The sequence below is a fragment of the Stomoxys calcitrans genome, chromosome 3, assembly GCF_963082655.1.
Source record: "Stomoxys calcitrans chromosome 3, idStoCalc2.1, whole genome shotgun sequence".
In the NCBI taxonomy this organism is placed as follows: domain Eukaryota; kingdom Metazoa; phylum Arthropoda; class Insecta; order Diptera; family Muscidae; genus Stomoxys; species Stomoxys calcitrans.
Genome location: NC_081554.1, coordinates 77,892,132 through 77,905,924, shown reverse-complemented (window position 1 = coordinate 77,905,924; position 13,793 = coordinate 77,892,132). Strand labels below are relative to the sequence as shown.

Below are 13,793 nucleotides of genomic sequence, written 5' to 3'. Positions count from 1 at the left end.
CACAAACAAACAAACCTACAAACAAACACAAATTGGTTTTTATATATAAGAAGAAGATGTATATTCTTGAAAGTCGTAAAAATTTAAGGCGATGTAGCCATGTCCGTCCCTCTATCCGTCTGTCTGTCTGTTGAAATCACACTACACTCTTTAAAAATTTAGATTTTGAGCTGAAGCTTTGCACAGGTTCTGTCTTTGTTCATATGCTGCTTAAGCTCGGAGATGGGCTATATCGGACTATATCTCGATATACCTTCCATATAGACCAATCTGCCGATCACCAGGCACATAAAGCCATATTTACTATCCGATTTTGCTGAAATTGGGGAAAGTGAGTTGTGTAAGGCCCTTCTAGAGAACACAATTCTCATCCAATTTGGCAGAAATTTTGTACAACGGCTTCTTCCATGACCTTCAACATATGTGTCCAATATGGTCTTAATCGATCTATAGCCTGATACAGCTCCCATATAAACCAATCTCCCAATTATGTTTCTTGAGGCTCTCCAAGGTGTAATTCTTATCCAAACGGACTGCAACTTTCAGGGCCGCAAAAAGTCAAATCGGGAGATTGGTTTATATGGGAGCTATATCCAAATCTGAACCGATATGGCCCATTTGCACTCCCCGAACTACATCAACATTAAGAATCTGTGCAAAATTTAAAGCGATTAGCTTTGCGCATTCGACCGCTGTCGTGATTTCAACACATGGACGGACGGACATGGCGAGATTGACTCGGAATGTCGAGACGATCAAGAATATATATACTATATGGGGTCATGGATCTATATTTCGAGGTGTTACAAATGTAATGAATTTGGCTTTTCTATCCTTCAAACTGTAATCATTTATGCACTTGTTTTTTTATAGACTTAGCGTCGTTGAACCTTCATGGGGAGGCTTTAAATTCAGAGTCTAGCCTCACGTAAAAAAATTTGTGATAAGACATTTCGTTGAATCACTGCTGAGATCATTCATTTGACTTCTGACAATAAATAAAATTTTATGACATTGGGTTTGTCAAATCTATGTAGAACAAAAAAATAAAAAATAAACAACTTCGCTAAGACATAGTACAACCGTGCCGCATAGGCTTATCAGAGTGATTTCATTAACACACGACCGAACTATGACACACAATTACGATTCTTTGTATTATTATGGAGATTATAATTCTGCGGTTTATCCCCATATTTTGTTAAACGTCAACAAGATGGCAAACAAACGAATAAACTTTTTTCCATAGATGAAAACAAACATATATGGGCTTCCGAGACATAATGTCGATCTTGTCGACATGGTCTAGTAGCACTTTTTTTGGTTTTGTCCAGTTTGTCATTCCTTTTCGGTCTTACGTTTGATATAATCGTCTCCACCAAGAAGTTAGGTTAGGTAAGGTTAAAACAAGTAAAAAGGCATTAAGTTCGGCCGGGCCGAACTTTGGATACCCCCACCTCGGGTATATATGTAAACCACATTTCATAAAAATCCTGTGAAAATTGCATACCTTATTTCCCATAGGGATTATGTCCCGATTTGGACCAAATACTAATAAGTACGAGTCATTGTTCATTTGCGTATAACAAAATATTGGTCTTTTAAGTAGCTATATAGTAGAAGAGGTGTCGAAGAGCCTAACATAAGTCACTGTGTCAAATTTCAGTGACATTGGATTATAAATGCGCCTTTTATGGGACCAAGACTTTAAATCGAGATATCGGTCTATATGGGAGATATATCCAAATGTGGATCGATTTTGGCCATAATGCAGAAGAATGTCAAGGGGTTTAACCTAACTCACTGTCCCAAATTTCGGCGACTTCGGGCAATAAATGCACCTTTTATGGGCCTAAGACCATAAATCTGAGTATCGGTCTACATGGCAGCTATATCCAAATCTGGACCGATCTGAGCCAAATTAACGTAGGATGTCGAAGGGCCAAACACAACTCACTGTCCCAAATTTCAGCAAAATCGGATAATAAACGTGGCTTTTATGGGCCTAAAACCCTAAATCGGAGGATCGGTCTATATGGCAGCTATATCCAAATCTTTACCGATCTGAGCCAAATTGACGAAGAATATCGAAGGGCCTAACACAACTCACCGTCCCAAATTTCAGCAAAATCGGATAATAAATGTGGCTTTAATGGACCTCAAACCCTAAATCGGAGGATCGGTCTATATGGCAGCTATATCCAAATCTCGACCGATCTGAGCCAAATTGACGAAGGATATCGAAGGGCCAAACACAACTCAATGTTCAAAATTTCACCAAAATCGGATAATAAATGTGGCTTTTATGGCCCTTAGACCCTAAACCGGCGGATCGGTCTATATGGGGGCTATATCAAGATATAGTCCGATATAGCCCATCTTCGAACTTAACCTGCTCATGGATAAAAAAAGAATCTGTGCAAAGTTTCAGCTCAATTTCTAAATTTTTGAAGACTGTAGCGTGATTTCAACAGACAGACGGACGGACATGTCTAGATCGTCTTAGATTTTCACGCTGATGAAGAATATATATATATTTTTTTTTTTTTTTTTTTTTTTAATTCATTTTTATTAATGCTTTCTATCTTAGTATAGATATTTACATTATTATCGACATTATTTTGTATATTATAATTACTAATGGTGCCAACCCAGTGGTTGGCCCACGTATAAAATTTATTTATGCATCATTAAAGTGGAGTTAAAAATTTACAGTAGGTCTTGCGGTGCTTTTCTTTTGAGCCGCTTAAATGTTTCAGTGTTCCTCATCAGGTTTGTTGCTAGTGGGTTTGGATGTTGTTGAATTCTCAATTTATAATTTTGGAGTTGTGACAATACTTCTTCCTGGACAGTTTTTATATTTAATTCCTCGTGTAGTCGCTTATTAGTTATGTAGTATGGTGCACCTGCAATTTTGCGTAATGTTTTTGATTGTAGTTGCTGTAGTAGTTTGATTGTTGTATGTGAAGCGGTTCCCCATAGCTGGATACCGTATGTCCAGATTGGTTTTATAATGCATTTGTATATAAGTATCTTATTTTCTAAGGATAACTTGGAATTTGGTCCAATCAGAAAATTCATTTTTTGTAGTTGTATATCACAAGCTTTTCTTTTTATTTTTATGTGCGTTTTCCAAGTTAGTTTCTTGTCCAAGTATAGTCCCAGATATTTCGCCTCATTCGCCTGCGGGAGTTGGACTTCATTCATTTGAACTGGAGGGCAGTTTCCGTGGTTAAGTGTGAATGTTACGTGTATAGACTTAGTTTCATTTGGTTTTATACGCCAGTGTTTCAGCCACTCGCACAAAGTATTTAGGTAGGTTTGAAGCATATTGCTTGCTATTTGTGGATTTTTATTAACAGCTAGCACAGCGGTGTCATCAGCGAATGTACCCACCACTGCGTTCTCTGTCTGTGGTAGATCAGATGTGAACAAGATATATAAGATTGGGCCCATCACACTCCCCTGTGGTACCCCAGCTCTGACAGATTTTAAATCACTCATTTCATCGGCCTCTTGGACGAAGAACATTCTTTTTTGAATATATGATTTAATTAATAGATAGTAATTTATTGGAAGAAGTTTCCTTGCCTTGTAGAGAAGACCCTCATGCCATACCTTGTCAAAGGCTTGCGAGATGTCTAAAAATGCGGAAGTACAGTACTGCTTTGATTCAAATGCAGAATTTATGGTTTCCACTAATCTGTGGATTTGTTCAGTAGTCCCGTGATTCTTTCTAAATCCGAATTGATGATTTGGTATCAAGTTATTTTCCTCAATTATTGGCATTAATCTCTTAAGAAATAGAGATTCGAATACCTTTGAAATTATTGGCAGTAGGCTTATTGGTCGATATGATTTGACTTGATCGGATGGTTTTCCAGGTTTCTGGATCATTGTGACTTGGGCAACTTTCCATTGGGGCGGAATGAAGCAGCGCTTTAAACAGGCATTGAATATGAACGTAATGAAGTCAGTACCTTCTTTAGGGAGTTCTTTGAGTATTTTAGGGGTTATTAAGTCATAGCCAGGAGCCTTACCAGGTTTTAGAATCTTTATTGCATGTGAGACTTCGGCTTTTGAAATTTTCTTTATTGGCAGGTCAAGCTGATGAGGTTCATTTAAGAAAGTTTCCAAGCATTTGGGCGGTTCTTCCGAGCTATTTGGGGTGAAAACATCGTATAAATGATTGGCAAATGTGTAGGCTTTTTCTAAGTTGCTTTTTGTCCACGAGTTACCAGACTTTCGAATTGGGTAATTGATTTTTGGCTCATTTTTGAGTTTTTTCGTGATTTTCCATAGAGAATAGTCTGTTGACTTTGTATATATATTGGGTTGCCCAAAAAGTAATTGCGGATTTTTCATATAGTCGGCGTTGACAAATTTTTGCTTGTGACTCTGTAATTGCATTCTTTCTTCTGTCAGTTATCAGCTGTTACTTTTAGCTTGCTTTAGAAAAAAAGTGTAAAAAAAGTATATTTGATTAAGGTTCATTCTAAGTTTTATTAAAAATGCATTTACTTTCTTTTAAAAAATCCGCAAATACTTGGCAACCATATTTTATAGGGTCAGAAATGAATATTTCGATGTGTTGCAAACGGGATGACAAAATGAATATTAGCTCCCATATATATGTTCGTCCGATTTTGGGAAATATTGCAATAAAGTGCTCATTTGTTAACCGATTCTCTCGAAATTCGGCAGGAAGGATTTTCTCTTGACTTCCGACATTACTGTTGAATTTCATGGAAATCGGTTCAGATTTAGATATAGGTCTCATGTATATATAACGCACGATTTTAACTTCTAGAGTGACAGAAAGCTCATTTATTGACCAATATTGCCAAAACTTTGTACGACGCCTTTCTCGTTAACTACCACAATATCTGAGAAGTTTTCTCTAAATCGGTTCAGATTTAGATATAGCTCCCATATATATGTTCGTCCGATTTTGTGAAATATTGCAATAAATTGCTCATATTTTAACCGATTCTCTCGAAATTTGGCAGAAAGGATTTTCTTATGACTCTCGACATTACTGGTGAATTTCATGGAAATCGGTTCAGATTTAGATATAGGTCTCATGTATATATAACGCACGATTTTAACTTTTAGAGTGACAGAAACTCATTTATTGACCAATCTTGCCAAAACTTTGTACGATGCTTTCCTCAACAACTACCACAATATTTGAGAAGTTTTTTCCAAATCGGTTCAGATTTAGATATAGCTCCCATATATATGTTCGTCCGATTTTGTGAAATATTGCAATAAAGTGCTCATTTGTTAACCGATTCTCTTGAAATTCGGCAGGAATTTTTTCTTATGACTCTCAATGTTACTGGTGAATTTCATAGAAATCGGACCAGATTTAGATATAGCTGTCATATATGTATATCGCCCGATTTTCACTTTAAGAGCCACTGCAAGCGCATTTATTGACCAATCTTGCCAAAATTATACACAGCGCTTTCTCCGACGACTACCACATTATCTGAGAAGTTTGCTCAGAATTAGATATAGCTCCTATATATACGTTCGTCAGATTTTGGGTAATTTGCCATAATGGTGTCATTTGTCAACCGTAGTTTTTACAGTTTGAACATATTTGCTCGCCGAGGTCCATCAAAATTGGTTCAGAATTGGATATAGCTCCCACATTGTACTTATAGGGTAGGTGTAGGGTATTATACAGTCGGCACCGCCCGAGTTTTGCCCTTCCTTACTGGTTTTGCATTGAATCATCCAGAGTATGTGTTCTAGCCCGAGCACTAAGCCAAGGCTTCCATATCAAATGATTCAGCATTTTTAAAATCGGTATTTGACTTTGTTTCTCGGTTTCTAGTAAAAAATATACTCGTATAGTGAGAACACAAACCAAAACCACATTCAAAATCTTTTTTTTAAATATCATACTCGAGAACTTAGGACAATATAGATAAACAGATAAATCTATATAAACTAAGTATATCTCTATTTCAAGCTTAGTTTCGAAATTGACAAGTATTTGTTAAGAGATAGAAAATGGCAAAATACGCTGTAAGTCATAAATTCAGCATTCGTTAAAAAAATTCAAAATCCAATGCAAAATATTTTTAGGTTTTCGTACTATTTGCTGTCATTGCCACCACAAGAGCACGTTACCAGGGCACCGAATTAGCTGGTCCAAAAAAGAGCTACAGCAAATCAAACGAACATAATGACTATCAATTTCAGAGCTCCAATGTTTATGGTAAAAATGAGGCACAACAACAAAATAGTCTAAAAGCAGGTTTTAATGAACAACCTTTTGGTGGGAAACAGGAACAGAGGCAACAATATGGTGGTTATGGCAAAAGTTTATTTGTTGGAAATCAACAAGACCATGATCAGAAACATAGTGTGAAAGTAGATGCACAAAAAGGTTTTGGTCAACCAAATAATGGCTATTTTAAAAACTCGGAGTTACATGGTCTGAAAACTGAAGGATATTTTTATAGTCAGCAGGACCGACAGCATGGCGAAAATGTTAAATTAGCCGACTTCAGCACCACAACAAAGCCCATTGGAGGTTATGGAAATAATCCTAGACGAGGAACTTCAGGCGACACAGCACACAGTGCTCAAAAAAATGTTAAACTAGATGAGTTCAAACATGGATTTGGCAATCTGAAGGCTATCAATAAGGGTAGTTATGGCGGACGACGTTATTAAGTGCTTATATAGCTTAAGCCATTGAAAAGGAAATAAATATGGTTTTAAAAAAAGAATTTGAAAATTGTAAATCTGTGGATTTATTTTTATTCCCATTTATATGGAAAAACGTTGAACTCTTTTCCGAACTAAAAAAAAAAAAAAAAAAATAAGTGAAAAGGCGTTAAGTTCGGCCGCGCCGAAATTTGGATACCCACAACCTCAGGTATATATGTAAACCACCTTTCTTTAAAATGCTGTGTCAAATTTCAGTTATATTGGATTATAAATGCGCCTTTTTGTGGTGCCAAGACTTTAAATCGAGATATCGGTCTATATGGCAGCAATATCTTGATCGATCTATCTTGCAAATCTTGACCGATCTAGACCAAATTGCAGAAATATGGGGACGGGCTTAATTTAACGCTCTGTGTCAAATTTCGGCAACATCGGACAATAAGTTCGCCTTTTATGGTTCCAAAACAATAATCGATTTATGGTTCCAAAACATAAGTCGAAGGGCCTAACACAATTCACTGTCCCAAATTTCGGCGACATCAGACAATAAATGCGCCTTTTATGGCCCCAAAACCTAAAACCGAGAGATCGGTCTATATGGCAGCTATATCCAAATCTGGACCGATCTGTGCCATATTGCAGAAGTATGTCAAGAGGCTTAACTTAACTCACTATCCCAAATTTCGGCGACATCGGACTATAAATGCGCCTTTTTTAGCCTAAGACCCTAAATCGGAGGATCAGCCTATATAGCAGCTATATCCATATCTGATCCGATCAGGGCCAAATTAAAGAAAGATGTTGAAGGGCCTATGACAACTCACTGTCCCAAAGTTCAGCAAAATCGGATAATAAATGTGGCTTTTATTGGCCTAAGACCCTAAATCGGCCGATCGGTCTATATGGCAGCCATAACCAAATCTGGACTGATCCGTGGCAAATACGGAAGGATATTGAAGGGCCTATCACAACTCACTGTCCAAAATTTCAGCAAAATAGGATAATAAATGTGGCTTTTATGGGCCTAAGACCCTAAATTGGAGGATGGGTCTATATGGCAGCTATATCCAAATCTGGACCGATCTAGGCCAAATCGACAAAGGATGTCAAGGGGCCTAACACAACTCACTGTCTCAAATTTTAGCAAAATCGGATAATAAATGTGGCTTTTATTGGCCTAAGACCTTAAATCGGCGGATCGGTCTATATGGGGGCTATATCAAGATGTGTAGTCCGATATAGCCCATCTTCGAACTTAACCTGCTTATAGACAAAAAAAAAAGATTCTGTGCAAAGTTTCAGTTCAATATCTCTATTTTTTAAAAAGGTAGCGTGACTTCAACAGACAGGCGGACAGACGGACGGGCATGTCTAGATCTTCTTAGATTTTTACCCTGATCAAGAATAGATATACTTTATAGGGTCGGAAATGGATATTTCGATGTGTTGCAAACGGAATGAGAAAATGAATATACCCCCATCCTGTGAGTAAAAACGTTTTAAGTTCAGCCGTGCCGGACTTTTAACACCAACACCATGGATATATTCATCATGCTTTTTATACTCTCCACTGCGCCTTCTTTCGTTCTCTTATTTTATCTGAGCCCTATACGGTCACATCGGGAAATATGTCCTGTTTGGGGGTGCTGGTACGGCCTTTCAGATATTTTGCGCCAATATGGATATTATATAGGTACTCTTCTCCCAAATACCTTAGGGGTAAGGATCCGAACGAGCTATGCAGACGGGCCGAAAGGGTCTTGCATTTGGCGTATGACTGGGCTAGACCCAGAGGGCTCAGTGTTAACCCAGAGAAGACCGAAATCTGCCTGTTCACGAGGAAGACGAAGGTGGGCCAATTTAATGTACCACGTTTCCTCAATAAGACGATTTCGATATCTGATCGATATCTGGTCAAATACTTAGGTGTGATCTTGGACAGGAAACTGAATTGGAGGTGTCATATTCAGAAGCGTACTGAGAAGGTTCACAGATGTGACACTATGTAGACGGGCCGTAGGCTCGAAATGGGGCCTGAATCCGAGGATAGTTCACTGGCTCTACAGGAGCGTGATTAGGCCAATACTTACTTACGCCTCAGTAGATTGGTTGACTGCTATGGAAAAAAGTGCAACATAAGGACCATACAACAGGTTCAGAGAGCATGTTGTCTTGGCATAGGCCTAGTGATGAGCACCACGCCCACTAAGGCACTGGCAAATAATGTAGATATCCGACCCATTGACATACAGAATAAATGTGAGGCAGCCACTTCGCTTATGAGACTTAAGGCGACGGAAGAATGGATTGAGGATGGGAGCAGCTCATATCATCGCGGTATAATCGAGGCGACAGTAGGAAACGTGGAAGGAAGGGAAGAGGTTTCCAATCAGATACCTGAGATGACACTTGAGATCGAGTGCAAGGCACTGTTGTCAGCGGCACAGTCTTGGATTGACGGAACCTTAGTATTGCCATTTGGAAGATCATGTTACATGAATGTATCAAAGCTATAGGACAGAGTGGGCCTGGGAGTTTAAACTGAGAACCCAGGGACTGAGATCTGTTTTAGACTGCCTGACCATAATACGGTCCTGCAGGCGGAGGTCCGTGCGACCATGGAATGCGTGAAGTGGTGTGGTGCTAACGCGACAACGTCGCATGTGAACATCTTTACAGACAGTAAAATTGCCATAAGGGCAATAACAACCATGACGGTAAGGTAACGAACAGTCTTGCAGTGTAAGAAGCAGATTAACGCCTTCTCTGAGGATGGCAAAATCCGCCTCGTTTGGGTGCCGGGCCATAACGTAGTAAGGGGAAATAAAAGAGCAGTCGATTTGGCGGTGAAGGCCAGAGGACTGCCGTCAATAAACTTGGTTAACCCGCGGACTTTGGGGTCGACGCAGTCCGAGTTTAGGCAGTGGATCTTGACTTCTTGAGTCACTAGAGGGCGCAATTCTCACCCGATTTGGCTCAAATTTTTCATGAGATGTTTTTTGTTATGATTTCCAATAACTGTGCTAAGTGTGGTTCAAGTCGGCCCATGAGCCGATATAGCTGTCATATAAACCGATCTGGGGTCTTCACTTCTTGAGCCTAGAGGCTAGAGAGCGCGCAATTCCTATACGATTTGGCTGAAATTTTGCATGAGGTGTTTTGTTATGACTTTCACTATCTGTGCTAAGTATGGTCTAAATGGGCCCATAACCTGACATAGCTGACATATAAATCGAACTTGAATCTTGACTTCTTGAGCCACTAGAGAGCGCAATAATTATCAGATTTGGCTGAATTTTTGCAAGAAGTCTTTTATTATGACTTCTAACTGTTGTGCTAAATATGGTTTCTATTGGTCCATAACCCGATATAGCTGTCATATAAACCGATCTTGGGTCTTGACTTCTTGAGCCACTAGAGAGCGCAATTCATATCCAATTTGGCTGAAATTTTGCTAGAAGTATTTTGTTATGACTTCCAACAGTTGTGCTAAATATGGTTTTAATTGGTCCATAACCTGATATAGCTGCCATATAAACCGATCTGGGATCTTGACTTCTTGAGCCTCTAGAGTGCGCAATTATTAACCGATTTGGCTGAAATTTTTGTACAACGACGTCTCTCATGACCTCCAACGTGTCAATTATAATCTTAAACGGTCTTTAGCCTAATACAGCTCCCATATAAATCGATCTCCCTATTTTACTTCTTAAGCCCCTAAGGGGCGCAATTTTTATTCGAAATGGCTGAAATTTTACACAACGACTTCAACTATGGTCTTCAACATTCAGTTCAATTATGGTCCGGACCATTGGATCATAAGTTGATTTAGGTCCAATAGCATAGCAATTTTTTGCTTTTATCATATGTTTGCTTAAAAAGAGATGCTGGGAAAGGAACTGCATCACTTGTTTATTCTAACGACCCCATAATGAAGGAAGCAGCAGTCATTTTCAGCAAATAACAGACTTTTCACCAGTAGGACTGCTGTTCTGAAATTTCAGAGCTACTGCTGCAATAGCAGAACTACTGCTGCAATAGCAGAACTACTGCTGCAATAGCAGAAAAATTAACTACTTACATTGGGCTGACAATGTTTGCTTTTCTATATCAGCAGACTTTTTGTCTATGAGTTTATAATCAGTTGTAAAATCGTTCAAAGAAATTTACAATGCAGCGGGCACATTTTATCCGGTATGTCACTCCCTAAAAAAAAGTAGTCTGCTACTATAAGCAAATATTAGCAAACAATGTCTGCTATTATTAAATTAAAGATTTTTAAAAATTTTAATGAATCCATACAAAAGTTTTAAACTTGAACTTACCTTACAGCAGGAAATGTTTGCTGTTTAGCAACAACTTACTGCTTTCCCATTTTCAGCATACTTTCTGCTGTTACAGCAAACTTTTTGGCTTTCTTTACTAACAAAATTCTCTGAGTGCAGAACCAAACCAAATTTTATGAGTATTCTCTTATTGAATCATCCAAAGAGTGTGTGCTGTTCCGACTACATATCCATAAGTTTCATTTGAAATGAATCAGAAAACTCTCGCTTTTTTTATGAACTTTCAATGATTGTTCCGAGTTGAGCAACAAATATATGAATGATGATGAGGCAATCCAAAACCATATTCAAAATTTATTTTTAAAATATTGCATACAGTTATAAAGGGCATCAAAGGTAATGCATATATGTATGTACTTTTAAATAAGCTAAGTACAATATATCGAGTTTGAAGTCAGTTTCTAAATTGACAGGTATTTGAAAACAGCTTAAAGAATGAAGAATTATATCGTAAGTAAAATATTTACCATTCGTTTAAGTTTAATACTACTCGTTGTTGTTGGAATGTTAAAGTTTAATAAGAAATTGGAATTTTATTTTATTAGATCTTTGTAGTTTTAGCCTTTATGACAGTTACAAGAGCCCTACTTTTGGAATCTGAAATTACTGGTCGAAAAAAGACTCACAGCAACTTAAACGACCATGTTATATATCGGTCACAAAGATCCAAAGGCTATGGAAAAAATTTCGCATTTAACGGAGAACAAAAAATTAATTCGAAATCAGTTTACAATGGCAACCTTTTTGGAAGTCAACAGCATCAAAGTAAACAATATGGTCGTTTACCCAACTCTCAGTTATATGGAGTGGAATCTAAAGAATCTGACCAATTATCGTTACCCCCATATGTTAGTATGTGGCTTCTGCAATTAAAACAATGATATGGTGTTAATAGTAACAGTTTTGTTGATGGCATCCCGCAAGAAAAAGATTATGACCAACCAAATGGTGGCTATGTGAAATCAAGAGCAATTAGTGATCACGAAACTAAAAGGCTACCAGGACCCTTTGGATTTTTTACCTTCCAAGGAATGGACCGACAAAGTACCACTACAAAGCCAAATGAAGGCTGCGGAAGTTATCAGGTACTGGTAAGTCCATGCGATGCAGCGTACAGAGGTTATCAAACCTATGGTCCACTTAAAGGCTTGTTCAAGGGTAAATTTATCAAACAAGAGACCATAAATAAAGGCAGATGTGGCGGTAGACGTTATAAGTCTTCTTATGTTTGAATGGTCATAATGTTTTAGCTGTAAAGAGAACGAGTATAAAAAGTTTTCTATGTCATTGTATGTTCATTTTTTTTTTCGAGCTAAACGAACTAGTTTTGCGAATTTAAGACTCTAACTTGAAACTTGAAGAGGGGGTTTATTTTTAATTCCCATTACCATGGGATAGGGACTACACCAAAAAAACAAAAATTGATACCGTATGGCATCAATGGTATTGATAGTGAATCAATACCGTGAATCAATACCAAAACAATACCGTTTGGTATAAATAAGGCTTTACATCATCCATATCATATGCCTTTTTATACCCACCACCAAAGGATGGGGGAATATTCATTTTGTCATTCCGTTTGAAACACTTCGAAATATGGTATCAATGGTATTGATAGTGAAACAATACCGTGAATTAATACCAAAACAATACCATTTGGTATTAAGAAGGCTTTACATCATCCATGTCATATGCCTTTTTATACCCACCACCGAAGGATGGGGGTATACTCATTTTGTCATTCCGTTTGAAACACTTCGAAATATCCATTTCCGACCCTATAAAGTATATATATTCCTGATTAGCGTAAAAATCTAAGACGATCTAGCCAGATCCGTCCGTCTATATGTTGAAATCACGCTACAGTCTTTAAAAACAGAGATATTGGGCTTAAACTTTGCACAGAATCTTTTTTTTGTCGATAAGCAGGTTAAGTTCGAAGATGGGCTATATCGGACTATATCTTGATATAGCCCCCATCTAGACCGATCCGAGGATTTAGGGTCTCAGGCCCATAACAGCCACATACTTGCAACAGTGAGTTGTGTTAGGCAACTCGATGCCATATAGACCGATCTCTCGATTTAAGGTCTTGGGCCCATAAAAGCTACATTTATTATCCGATTTTGCTGAAATTTGGGACAGTTAATTGTGTTAGGCAACTCAATATCCTTCTTCAATTTGGCCCAGATCGGTTCAGAGTTGGATATAGTTGACATATAGACCGATCCGCCGATTTAGGGTCTTAGGCCCATAAAAGCCACATTTATTATCCGATTTCGCTGGAATTTGAGGCAGTGAGTTGTGTTAGGTCCTTCGACTTCGTTCGTTAATTTAGCTCAGATCGGTTCCAATTTGGATATAGCTGCCATATAGACCGATCTTCCGATTTAGGGTCTTAGGCCCACAAAAGCCACATTTATTATCCGATTTTGCTGAAATTTGGGACAATGAATTGTGTTAGCCCCTTCGGCGTCTCTCTTCAATTTGGCCCAGATCGGTTCAGATTTGGATATAGCTGCTATATATACCGATTTCTTGCTTTAAGGTTTTGGGCCCATAAAAAGCTCATTTATTGTCCGATGTCGCCGAAATTTGGGACAGTGTGTTAAGTTAAGTCAGTTGACATACTTCTGCAATATCGCACAGATCGGTCTAGATTTGGATATAGCTGCCATGTAGACCGATATCTCAATTTAAAGTCTTGGCCCCTTAAAAGGCGGATTTATAATCCGATTTCACTGAAATTTGTCA

The 13,793-nt window shown here is 38.1% G+C and overlaps 1 protein-coding gene across 1 annotated transcript in view; it reads left to right on the top strand.

Moving 5' to 3' along the window:
• The window catches only part of LOC106082724 (uncharacterized), a 579,753-nt gene that overhangs the window by 209,833 nt on the left and 356,127 nt on the right, over positions 1-13,793 (top strand). The window lies entirely within an intron of this gene.